This window comes from Melozone crissalis, unplaced genomic scaffold (assembly GCF_028551555.1).
Source record: "Melozone crissalis strain CALT ecotype California unplaced genomic scaffold, PUWL_Pcris_2 ptg000008l_1, whole genome shotgun sequence".
NCBI classification, from domain to species: Eukaryota; Metazoa; Chordata; class Aves; order Passeriformes; family Passerellidae; genus Melozone; species Melozone crissalis.
In genome coordinates this window covers 1,038,885-1,051,239 of record NW_026535786.1, presented here as the reverse complement: position 1 = coordinate 1,051,239, position 12,355 = coordinate 1,038,885, and the positions used below count along the sequence as shown (strand labels likewise).

Sequence of the window (12,355 nt, the reverse complement as noted above, 5' to 3'; positions counted from 1 at the left end):
GACTGGATAGGTATAAGCATAATAATGTAACTGTTCAGACAGCAATCTGATTGTAGCCAGATCTGAATCACTGTACAGCAGCACATATACATTCTATATCTTCTAACAACAAATTATGTTTTCCAGAACAGTAATAGTGAAAAGGTGACTTTTTATGACCAAAATGCCATCTTTTTAACAATTTAATAATTAATATCACTCTTAATTCTGATAATTTGATTACCCATTCTATCTCCCATGTTCTTATGCTCTGTTTCAATACTGTTAAAATCATTGTGATGACTTCTTTAGCCAGTTGATACAGTTTCTGTTGTTTTGATGCTGCTGTCCCAGAGTGGAACACCTGCAACAAGAAAATTTTACTTAATGTATAAGTTTATTGAAGCATTAATTTCCATGCTATTTTTCAAAAAGTGAGAAAATATCCTATAGGAGACTGCAGGGATAAAAATTCAGGAGTAGGAAGAGAGAATGAAAAGAAGGATGTAGGTAATACTGATAAAGTATTTGACAGCTTGGCTTTTCCTGCAGAACCACAAAGTCCTTTAGGAGTTTAGCAAGCTAGTTTCAATCCTGAAGAGTCTATTCTCACCTCTATCAAATGCGAGAAGAAAGAAGCAATACCTATTTTCCAGAGGATAATAGTGGATGATCTATAAAGAAAGCATCAAAGAAAGACTAAAATTGCACTGATTTACAATCCATATCTTGTGATTTTACAAGATCCAGATATTTTGTGGCCAAGAATCAGAAGGAAAACTTTCCAAATGATATTGAAATTGATAACAAAAATGGCAGTTTTTAAATTAAACCTTTCAGGTGGACAAAATATACTTACGTGCACACAGAGTATTGAATTTTCCCAGCTTTTGTAAGTTTAACTAATTAGTATATCTGGCAAGTACATCCAAAGGGAGAAGGGTTGTCCTGGTAACCCACTCTTGGACCTGCTCCATTGGGGTTCTTAGCCCTGTATCATGTAATACCTCCCAACTTCTGGTGCAAAGCAGGATGTTCTTGTTAGAAATTGCTCCCCTTGAAAAGAAAGCCAAACAGAATTTCAAGAGTGTGGCATAATATGTGAGAAAGGATAACTACCATTCTAAAGTGTCAGAAAGTGCTACAAGCTATACAGCTATATATTAAAAATCTACAAAGCTACAAGTATATGAGAAAGCTAAAAATCTTCAGGCATCATGTCACAATTCTTTCCTACTCCTAAATGAAAATGGATTTGGGAAAACAGAATAAGGCTTCTGAAAATTACGTACATAGTCAGCAGAAGAGAGTGACGGACTGCCCGCTGTTTGCATTATTTTATTAATGATATTTCCTTTAGAATAAACAAAAAGAATAGGAGAGTTGTACAAATACCTTCTTCCATTTGATACCTATGTGCAATGGGACACATCATATGTATTTAAAATGTTTCACTTTGTTGTTACTGAGGGTTTGAGGAGGGGATTCATAATCCTGTGATAGTGGTCTAGGCTAAAAATAAGACAATAGAATGCTGCATATTACGCCTCAATAACAATTATGTGACAAGTAGAAGATGGGTAGAAGCAGTTCACTGGGTTTCCAGCAGTGCAGAACAGTGTGCAGAGGGATGCAACAGTGTAATGTCTGTATGTAGAAACAGATAGGAGTTGCATTCTCAACACTGTTACACTTTAAATGATTTATTGTTGCTGACGTTATTTGTGGTGATTTATTTGTACAACATGTTTGAACAGCAATATCAGCATTCTGGGGCAATTTGCTAATGTGACATGTTTCTTCCTCTTTGTCTGCACTTTATTTTTTAATTAAGGTGGAAAAAAATAATCTGTCACCATCATTCTTAGTATGTAAAAAATTTCTTTTGAACTATAAAATTGGTTTTATGCTATTCTCTGAGGCATATGTTCCCCAATTCCATTATGTTCAGAAAAATATAATGGCCAATACATTCCTTGTTACATTTAAGACCAGAAAATACATCAAGAAGGAGCTGAGCACTAGACCTTTAACATCTGGGGGATTATGAAATTTATACAGTTATTTTCTTGTTTGGGTTTTTTACATATTTGACAATCATATTCAGAGGGAGGATGAGAGAATAACTACCTGTCCCTGATGATCACCCACAAAAGTCCTAAGGATTCATTGGCTATAAAGTTTTGTGTGTGTCTTTTGGCATTTCTTGTAGATGTAAAAAACTGGTGAGAAGAGGAAAAAATATTAGAAATTAAAATAATTATGTGTTAGTGGAGATATCCATTTGACTATGACTTGATTCAGGACTGCTGGAAAGTCACTTTCTTTTATTGCCTTAGGGTAAGAAATGCTATAGGACCAAAGAAGCAGGCTTGAGAAAGATTCATCAATCATATTGTGTTATGCCCATGGTGGAATTCACCAAGAACTGACCTGCAAATAGACCCAGCAAAAGCCTTTATATTTATATTAAAACACTTAATATCAAGAGAATATAAAGCAGAGAGGCAGTGGGCTATGTCTTAAGTTCAGTGTGTACAGTCATGCAAGGGTAACTCCACAGACTCCAAGAACCTATGTTTTGACGGTACAATTCCTATGACAACAACTACATATATAGAATGGTGAATTCTGCTAAAAAAGAATGGTTTGAAGTATAAACTAGAGCTCTACTTGCCTTTTATTTCCATTTCTATACCCAGAAGCCTGAATTTAAATCTTGTTAAAGAAATCTTTCTGCTACTATTAATCCTTCCTGGCATTAGGAATCAAGGTGACTGAGGTGTAAAGGGACAAATTTAAATTGCTTCTTTCTTTTAAGAACAAGAAACTGAACTGAAACATATATATAAAGTCCTTGAGAGACTGATACTACTATAATTGAAGTACTAGTGAGCATTTGTAGCCAAATTACAGAATTTGCTTTTCAGAGTTTCTTCTGCTGAATAAGGAAAATTACACATTTTGCATGTCTCAGATGAAAAAGAGTTAAGACAGAGCAATATTCTACAAATTTAGATGATCATCATCCAACCATTACTTCTGTTTTTCTGTTTTGAAAAATGTCCTATTTATGCCTTGAAAATGCACTATCTATTGGCATCAATGAAGTAGTCATAAAATGAAATTTCCATGTAAAGCAGTCGTCCCCTTGGGTGCGGGACTTTGGGTTCATTACTAGTCACAAAGCTCTGGAGTAGGACTTTTCATCATACTCACCACTCAGAGGTGAGCAGAGAGTGCTGAAGTACCACCAGTGTCATTCAATCATAGAGAAAATCAAGTGTCATAGCATGATCAGAGAACAAGAGAAACCTAAAGTGTGAATGAAAAAAAAATGAAAAAAACCCTTTAAATTCTGTTGAATGTTTTGCCAGAGAAAATAATTTCCACACATATTCTACACAGTGATGTTTTCCTAGCATTAAACAACATATTCATTATTTTCCAGTGCCACACTTTTCATATGAATGCAATAGTTAGTTAAGCATTACCACAGAATCCTTGTTCATTCAGATTATTAAGAAACAATCAGCTTGTAGATTCAACACATTTCCATCATTAAGAAGGTTCTAATAATAATAAGCTATCTAAATCAGAGTTTATCAGAGATGTTTTCTGCATTTTTGCCTTTGACAAATCTTTTATTTCCTGTAGATCAGTGATTACAAATGCATAGGTTTCTTTTAATTGTTAAAATGGTCAGCAGCAGAGGACAAAGAATTCCACATCTGGTCCTCTTGACCAGATGCTGTGCAGTCAGCTTTTATTCCCTTCAATGCACAGTAAGTTAATTTTAGGTTTATTCTAATATTTTAGTCAATATGTTCTTTTATAAAATATGAATTTGAATTCTGGACCCATTACAGAAACTTTGCTCTCTTGGTCAATACAAAGAATTATAAAAATGGGTTAGTTTGACTAGATACACTTTCTTCCAATACTGTTAATTATATCTCACTATTTAAATTAGATATTAATCAAATCTCATATCACCCATTGAACTATTTCATCTAAGATTGAAACAGATAAATTTTTAATGATGTGTATCATCTTGATTACCCTTTCTAATGATAGACCGAATTTAGTTCTTCTGTTTGGAAATTACTAATCATAGAATCATTTAGATTGGAGAAGACCCTTTAAGATCATCCAATCCAGCAACCCTAAGTTCTATGGCTATATGTCCTCTAAATACCTGCAGGGTTTGTGAATTCATCACTTCCCTAGAAAGCTTGTTCCAATGTTCCACAGCATTTTTGGTGAAGGTTTTCTAATATCCAATTCAAATTTCCCCTGGCACAACCTGCGGCCGTATCTTCTTATCATTTCAGCTTTTGTTTGAGGGAGGAGACTGACCCCCACCTGGCTGCAATCTCCTTTCAGGTAGTTTTAGAGACTGAGATCATCCCAAACCTCTCTTTCTCCAGGCTAAACACTCCCAGGCAGGTTCCTCACAGGATTTCTGCTAAACACCTTTCCCCAGCTCCGTTGCCCTTCCCTGGACACGCTCCAGCCCCTCAATGTCTCTCTGGCACTGAGGGGCCCAGAACTGAGCACAGGATTGGAGCTGTGGCCTCAGCAGTGCTGGGTACAGGGGGACGGTCACTGCCCTGCTCCTGCTGACTGTGGATTTTTCAGTGGTTTCAATAGTGATTCTCTAGTATTAATTATTTACATTACTTACTTTTTTGCTCTTTATCACCTATTTTTCTCCTACTTTTCGCAGCAAATAACAATATATAGTGGCATTTGGATTACCTGCTGTGTTATAAACCATAGAACTTCAATTTATATGGAGCATTCAGGAATTTTCTATATAAGTATTGATTTCTATTCCTACCTAAAAAATAAAAGAGTACAAATAACAGAGTTGCTGTTTAAAATTTCTTAATTGTTTCAAAAAATTAATTTTCAAACTTTTTATGTAGTTTTTTTCTGCCTTGTGTTAAGAATTTTCTGTTTCCAGTGTTCACCTTCCTCAAAAAATACTTTCAAATATTATCACAACTTTATTTGTTTCTCCTATCAGGGTCTTCTCCTGTAAATTTCTGTGATTTAAATGTCTTCTTTATTTACATAAAATAACAATGTATATTGATAAAATGACCTTAAATATGTCTAAAGATTTCTTTGCATGAGAAAGTTGCTGAGAATATATATTAAATTGAATTTTATTCTTTGGAAGTGTGTGTGACCTAGAGGAAAGAAAGGCATATTTAGCATTTGAGAATGACCCCTGAAAGAGGTTACAATTACTGCAGAACACAGAATGAAAAGCAAAAATGATCAGTGTATTGGATAAATGGCTCACGAGGAATAACACTAAATTCAGCAAAATTCAGATTGCTGTATTTATCAAAGATCAAATATACAAATAAAATAAAAAGGAATAAGTGATTAAATGGCATTTTTCTTTAGAAAAATGCAATTTAAAAAAATAACAGAGGACTTAGTAGAATGGATAATTCAGTAGTAGAATTCTGGGACATCTTAAGAGAGCTGCTACCTGTGGAGTGTGAGTGACTCTTGTTCCACTGCTCAGTAGTGTTGATGTCCAGCTTTGTGTCCTACATTATAAGATGTAGAAAAGCAGTGGAGATGAAAACAATAAAATTAAATTAAAGATTAAAAATCAGAACTTCTGAAGAAAAGTTGAAGAGATTTGGCTGATCCAGCCTTGCAATCAAAAGTTTGACATGCACAGGGGTAATAGTATTCCACTGTAGCTGGAAAAGTTTAATATTGCTTTCCAGTAATGTGTTTTCAGTACTTCCAATATGGTATTTGTTAAAGGCAATAAACAGTATTAAAAAATAATATAGATAAATATTAAAAAACTGTCCAATTATCCAATAAAAAATAGGTTATTGTGAAGATCTAAATTTAGGAATATAAATCACTGAACATTCTTTTAGAGTGTGCTGAGAATATTTGGTCTTGCCTGAGGGCAGAAGAAGGGCCTGAATAATGTGTGGTTTTGATAACAGTATTTTGACACATTCTGGAGCAAGTTTCTTTTTTATTATGAGAATCATACCAATGACAATCAAATATATGTGATAATCCAATATCTTTTCAAAGCTGTATTTTTTGTCGTATGCTATGTGGTCTCTTTAAAGAGTGCATGTATGAGAAATACATTTCATTAGTCTTTATATGCTCCAGTGACTGGCTACATTTAATGAATATTAAAGTACAAATGAGACTACATTGGCTGTCTACACTGGTAACAACAATTTAATATTTGCATCCTCCAGAACAAGATGAATCCTGACAGTACATTTACCTTTTCTAGAATTTCTTTAGCTATTAACTCTGTGAGTGGTTATAAGAAAGAAAATATTTGGAGATTTATCATTGTAATTGAATCTGAAGAAAGACAAACATGTGATTGGAAGAATTGTGTTTCAGATAAGTGAGCAGTAGATACAAAGCCCCCAGAGAAGGAAATAACCAATTTAATTGCTAACAGATAAATCGACAATATCTGTTTGCTCCATGTGGGTATGTTACAATACAAAAAATAAATTATGTTCATTAAATATTTTCTTGGAAGATTATTGAGCATTGATAATAAACCATAGCAGCACAGAGAAATGCACCACAATTATTTATCTGGTTGCACTGGGAGGATGGAGGAACAACCCATAGTTTTCATTCATTTTAGCTAAAAAGAAGCCTCTTTTCCCTCTTAATGTGAAGTGTTCCCCATTATTAGATGGTACTGCATATTGCACCCTTATTCTCTGGATAGTGTACCTAATATTGTGAGGGAAAAGTTCAAAGCTGGGCTTAGCATTAAATTAGGCTTTATATTTTCAGAAGAGGAGATGTAGGCCTATATATATCCTGACAGTTTATTTCATTCAAACAGTAAAATTATAAATGCTAAGGGAAATCCATCTTGAAAATTTCATTGAATAGATATATATATTTCAATATATTTCATATATATATATGTAATAATATATTTGAAATGTATACATATATTTAATATAATATATAGTAAATTCAGCCTGTAATCTTGAGTTTACTTTTTGCTGCTTTACTTATCAATTAAAACATAGCAATAAAAACCTCTTCAGATTTGCAAAAACTTCCAGATTATCTCAGATTTTCTCTGTCATCAGGCATCAATACCATTTATTCATCAAGTACTGCCATCTTGTGGAATCAGAGTAATCAAAGCAAATTCTAAGTGGATGAAGAGAAATATATTTTTCCAATGGGATCTCCCACTACACAACCAAATGAAGTCTAGAACTGGAATTATTTCTTGTACAAACATTATAACTCCACAGAAGTGCAACTATGTCATGGCTATTTTGCATGCTTTGCCCTTGAATAGGCAAAATTTAGCCATGTTATGGGCACTTAGGTTTTCAGTGACCTTAACAGAGTTTATATAACAACCTTCTTGTTATGTCTTCACTTGGACCCAAAATACCACTTAGCTAACAGGGCTGCTGAAAAGGCTGTGCAGAAACCTCATGTTAAAAGGATGAATGGAGCGATTTCTTAAGAGAAAATCCCTGAAGCAAATCTGGGAAACATTCAGGCAGTAACAAACACAGGAGTGAATATTTGGTATTATCTGAATGCTTCAGCACAGCTCTCTTTACAGTACTTCAGGCATTATTTCATACTGACCCACAGTGACAGGAACACTTTTACATTGCCATAGTACTGACATTTTCTGCATCAGAATATCTCCAAAAGCACTAGGAAAAATGCTGATATGTGAGTATTCCAGCTTCATCCATTATGGGAAGTACATCACATCGTGACAGTTTAGGAATTAGTGTTGTTTAGCAGAGAAAACAGAGCTACAAAAATCATTTAAGAAATTATCGTAAGCAAGATTTCAGACCATAAATTAATTCTGTCAGGAAATAGATGAGCTCTTCTTACTACTTCATCACAAAATGACCCAGATTTTGACCTATATAGCCTAGTAAAAAGTGTTTAATAAAATACAGAAAAAAATTGGACATTAGGAAGGCTACATTAGGAAGGTTTTCCAAAAACATATTTGGAAAAAAAATACAAATATTTCCTTAAGACATCCTTCTGTAAACAAGGTTGGTCATTCATAAAAGGAACTATCAGTTTTGCAGTTACCAAAATTACTTATATAATTTTTACACCAAGACATTATATATAAGAGAATATAGCAGCAGAAGACTTTTTCAGCCCACCACACATCCATTTACAACTGTTCTACAATACATAATTTCTCCATCTTTTTATTCTCTTCTTCTGTTTGTGTTGATGCAAAGTATGTGTGGAAAACTTTCTTTAAGTTGGCAGACAACCGTAATTTTGAGGAAGGGCTCTGCATCCTCTTTGACATTTTGTCACTGATGTCACATTAAAAATAAAAAGGGTGGGCATAAAAATAAAAAAAACCTCGGCACATCTTCTGAAAAAAACCTCCAAACTTATGTATAATACAGTGTTTGGTTTTCTCTTTTGTCTTAAACTTATTTTTCCCTATTGAAAGAAAATTGTGTACAGCATGGAAAAAACATTTACTAAGTTTTTTCTCAAAAGCAGATGACTTCATACGGTCCATACCTAAAGTAATTACTTTCTGATTTTAAAGTGCTGGTTTGGTTTACTTAGATTTTGGTAGCACTGACTTTAAGCTTAAAAATTTCTTGAAGGTCAACATTATTTATCTGTCAGGCTTGAGATGCACCTCTGGAGTACAATATCTCATTGAAAAATAATGCAATGATAGTTGCATTTGTGTTTGGCCAAATGACACTGGTTTTAAATCTTGTAGCATAAACCATTATAGGAAAATTCAGGCTTGAAGTTCAGTAAAAACTGCAGTGAACTGTGTACAAATAGACCTGGTGTCATCCATTTGGTCTTTGGCTTCTTGTTCTGAAGTCCTGAAAGTTCACCCAGCAGTTTACCATTTTGTATGAGTAGGATTTCAGATAATATTTAAATACCTTTCTTCTTGTGGTTTACGTGTGCTGCTGTGCTGAACTCTTGTGTGACTTGTGACATGTAACTGCATCCACTTTTTCAGAATTTTTTATTGTGCATGTACAGTATAGATTACATATTTGTCTACAGAGAGACAGCTATGTTTTAAATATTGATTCTCCGTTATTGTCTTTTTATTAGTTTGGTTTTTTCTATAGTGTCTTTGCAATCATGTGGGTATTGGCTTATGCTAAAAACTGACAGTAGAAAAACAAACCAGCAAAACAAAACAAACCCCCTGGTTTTGTACTTGGCCAGCCTTTGCTAGCAATTTTGTTTTTTACAAACTCTAACTTGTAATTTTGCTGGCATACAAAGTAGAAACAGTCAGAGTCCAAGAATGTGAACAGCGATGCATGATTCATCCTCTTCTTGGGCTGCAAATTTAGAAGTGTGAGATATTTGCACAATGGATCAATGTCAAGGTACACCCATTTTCCCTTAATTGCAGTCATTCTGTGAACACCCTTTTGTGAAATCACTTCTGCAAGATCATCCATCTATTTCTGTCAGCTAAAAACTGTGGGGTCCCCAGATCCCAAGCCAACTGTGGTTGTTTCTGACTGGTCTGCAACATTTTCCTGAAATATTTTCACTGAAATCTATGCATAGTGTATGGAAATGACCCTCAAAATTTTATTTAAGAATCTGCTGAACTCATTAACTAGGTTTAACAGGAGAAAAAAAATTCGTGAAGTGTCTAAGGGCCTTTTCACCTGCAAAGGAGACCAAGAATTCCAGCTGCATTCCAGATCTGAGCATTCAGATCTTGCATTCTTCAAGTATTTTAAAGGGTATTCCTGGGGTTTTGCTTTATAGAAATGAAAATTAGGAGCAATTCTTTCAATGTCAGTGGGCTGACAAGAATCAAGAAGTGAACCGCTAACACTTTCTTCTGGACTTAAGAGTTTGGGCTCCTGGCTGGAATACAGATGCTCTAGGTGTGCATAAGAAAAAAAAAAAAGGCCTTAACTACAGCTCTATATCATAAATGGTTTGAGCTTCAGGTTTGGCGGGAGTTCTGTTACATTTTTTTGTCTCAGTACACTCTGCCAGTATGCATTCATCCATCACACCATTTTTAACAGCAAAAATAATTATGAAAGTGCCAAAATGACAGTATCCCCCTGGATTCAGCACCAGCACAGACTAAGTATTTTATTTCCTTAGAGGCACAAAAATTTATTGCCCGAAATCTGTTCTTTAGTATTAATTCTAATTAATAAATGAATAATTAATTGTAAGTGGTTTTAGGCTATGAATGGAGAAAATTCTCTTCTGTGTGAACTGCCAGTGAACCCACACTGATGACTGTTTTGGATTTGCTTTGAACTACTTTTAAACCAGAGCAATTAGTGAGACTGATTACTTTCCATTTGAATTGGTAACAGGTCTTCAGTTAAAGCCTGTCTATTTTCCTTGAACTTGTGTATTCATCATCATTTTGTAGAATTTTGTACTGCCATGAATCATTTTTTGCCAGATAAAGCTTTATGGTAAAATGTGGCAATAAAATTTTCCAAGATATATTTGGGGCATAATTAGTATTTTGCCTGAAACATAACAGAAGAGGAAGGAAAATCTGAACACTCAGAGAACTCTCTGAGAGATCTTAATTCCTTAGAGTCCTATGTAGCCCCCAGAATTACTAATAAATCTAAAAACTATTTTAGTAAAAAGTCAATGTGTGCAGTTTAAGTCCCCATTTTGAGATTTTGAGACAGTCTTCCCCTCCTGTCAGCTAAGTATGTTCAGTCCTTTAACACAGCATTTTTATATTGATACCACAAGGGTTTTTTAGGAGAGTTTTCATCTGATTTCAAAATTAGAGTAAACTTCCTAAAAATTGATTCAGAAGATACTGCATCTTATTAGCACTATATGCACTGTTTGCTTAAATTGGTTGAAAAAGCAGTGATTATGCCTCTTTGTTCCTTTCTCGCCACGGTGTCTGGGGATAGTACAACACAAGGAGAGAAAGGACAAATCAGTGGGAATTCCTAATTCTCTACATACTGTTATAGTCAAAGTGCGCACCTGGCTAAGATGTAGTAGGTTTCACACTTCTTATACCAGTTCCTCTCCTATCATTAAAAGGAAACTACCGAGCAAAATTTAAATTTTGAGGTGTCTCCTTTCGCCCCTTTGACTCTTTCATTTTCAACTAACTTTATATGAAAGTATGAGAGAACTAGACTTACATACTTGAAATTACTGTCTTCCTGTTGCTGCTGAAGATGAGTAGCCACACAAGAAATTTCAGTCTAAAAGCTTGAAATTTGTTATAGCAGTGGAGCATTTTGTGTCTTGGAGCAGTAGTGGGGACTTTACATTCCTGGACTAACTTCAGCTTTTCTGATTTTGAAGCCAGGTTTTGAAGGCTACAGGAGGGAGATTACAGAACAAATAACCTTTCATTGGATATGCCAGTTTAAGTAGTGAGCAATATTTTTTCCAAGGGTGAAGAAAGGATGAAACAATGTAAAATAAGCTCAAAAGGACAACCCGTAAAGAAGCATACATAGGGTTAAGGCTTTAAAGTCAGAGTTGGTGAAACTCCACATGAATAATTCCCTGCAAGGAACATCCTGCTAAATCAGAATCTCATTAACTTTACTGATACTTCTAATTCTGAGGCATAAATGAATCCAGGTTTTTATTAAGTCATGATATAATCTCATACAGAATAATAGAAAATATCTTCTTTTCCCCTCAACTAATTATTATGAGTATAAAGGGAAAAGTATATAATGTTCAGGTAAATAGAATAGATGATTCATGGGATAAAAATAAGAACCAAGGGAATGGATTTAACTGCTACTTTTAAAAGTCAATGATTTGTTGGTAGCTTTGGTTTAAGGAATTATTCATTGATCATAGGGATTTAAGCTGCATAAAGGAAAGGTTAAGAAATTCTTCAATGAAGCAGATGTAAAAGATAGAACTATAAAGCAGTAATATTATTTACAAGGTATGTGGAGCAGTTACTACAATCTAGTGACTTTAAAAACAAACATTCAGAATGAAACCTGTTTATACACAAACATTTGCAGAAGTCAACCATAGCTCTGCAGGAATCATCTTGATATATTTCCCTGCAAATCTGGCCTACTAGAGAAAATAGTTCTTTGGATATTATTATTGGTTTGGCCCAAAACACTAGAAAAGGGATTTATTTAATATCTTATTGCTGTTTTCTGAGTCTGATGAATAAATTAATTATTTCACCTGAACTAATTCTGCCTTCACAAGAAACTCATGGATTCAACATTTATGATACTTTCAAATTCCCAAGGGGAGAAAAAAATATCCTCTTAAATTCTAAACCAAACAAATTAAAAGTTTTTAAAATCTTTAACTTTTTCTCCCCATG

The 12,355-nt window shown here is 34.2% G+C and overlaps 1 protein-coding gene across 6 annotated transcripts in view; it reads left to right on the top strand.

The window, feature by feature from the left end:
* CNTN5 (contactin 5) overlaps positions 1–12,355 on the top strand; it is a 608,827-nt gene that overhangs the window by 434,839 nt on the left and 161,633 nt on the right. The window lies entirely within an intron of this gene.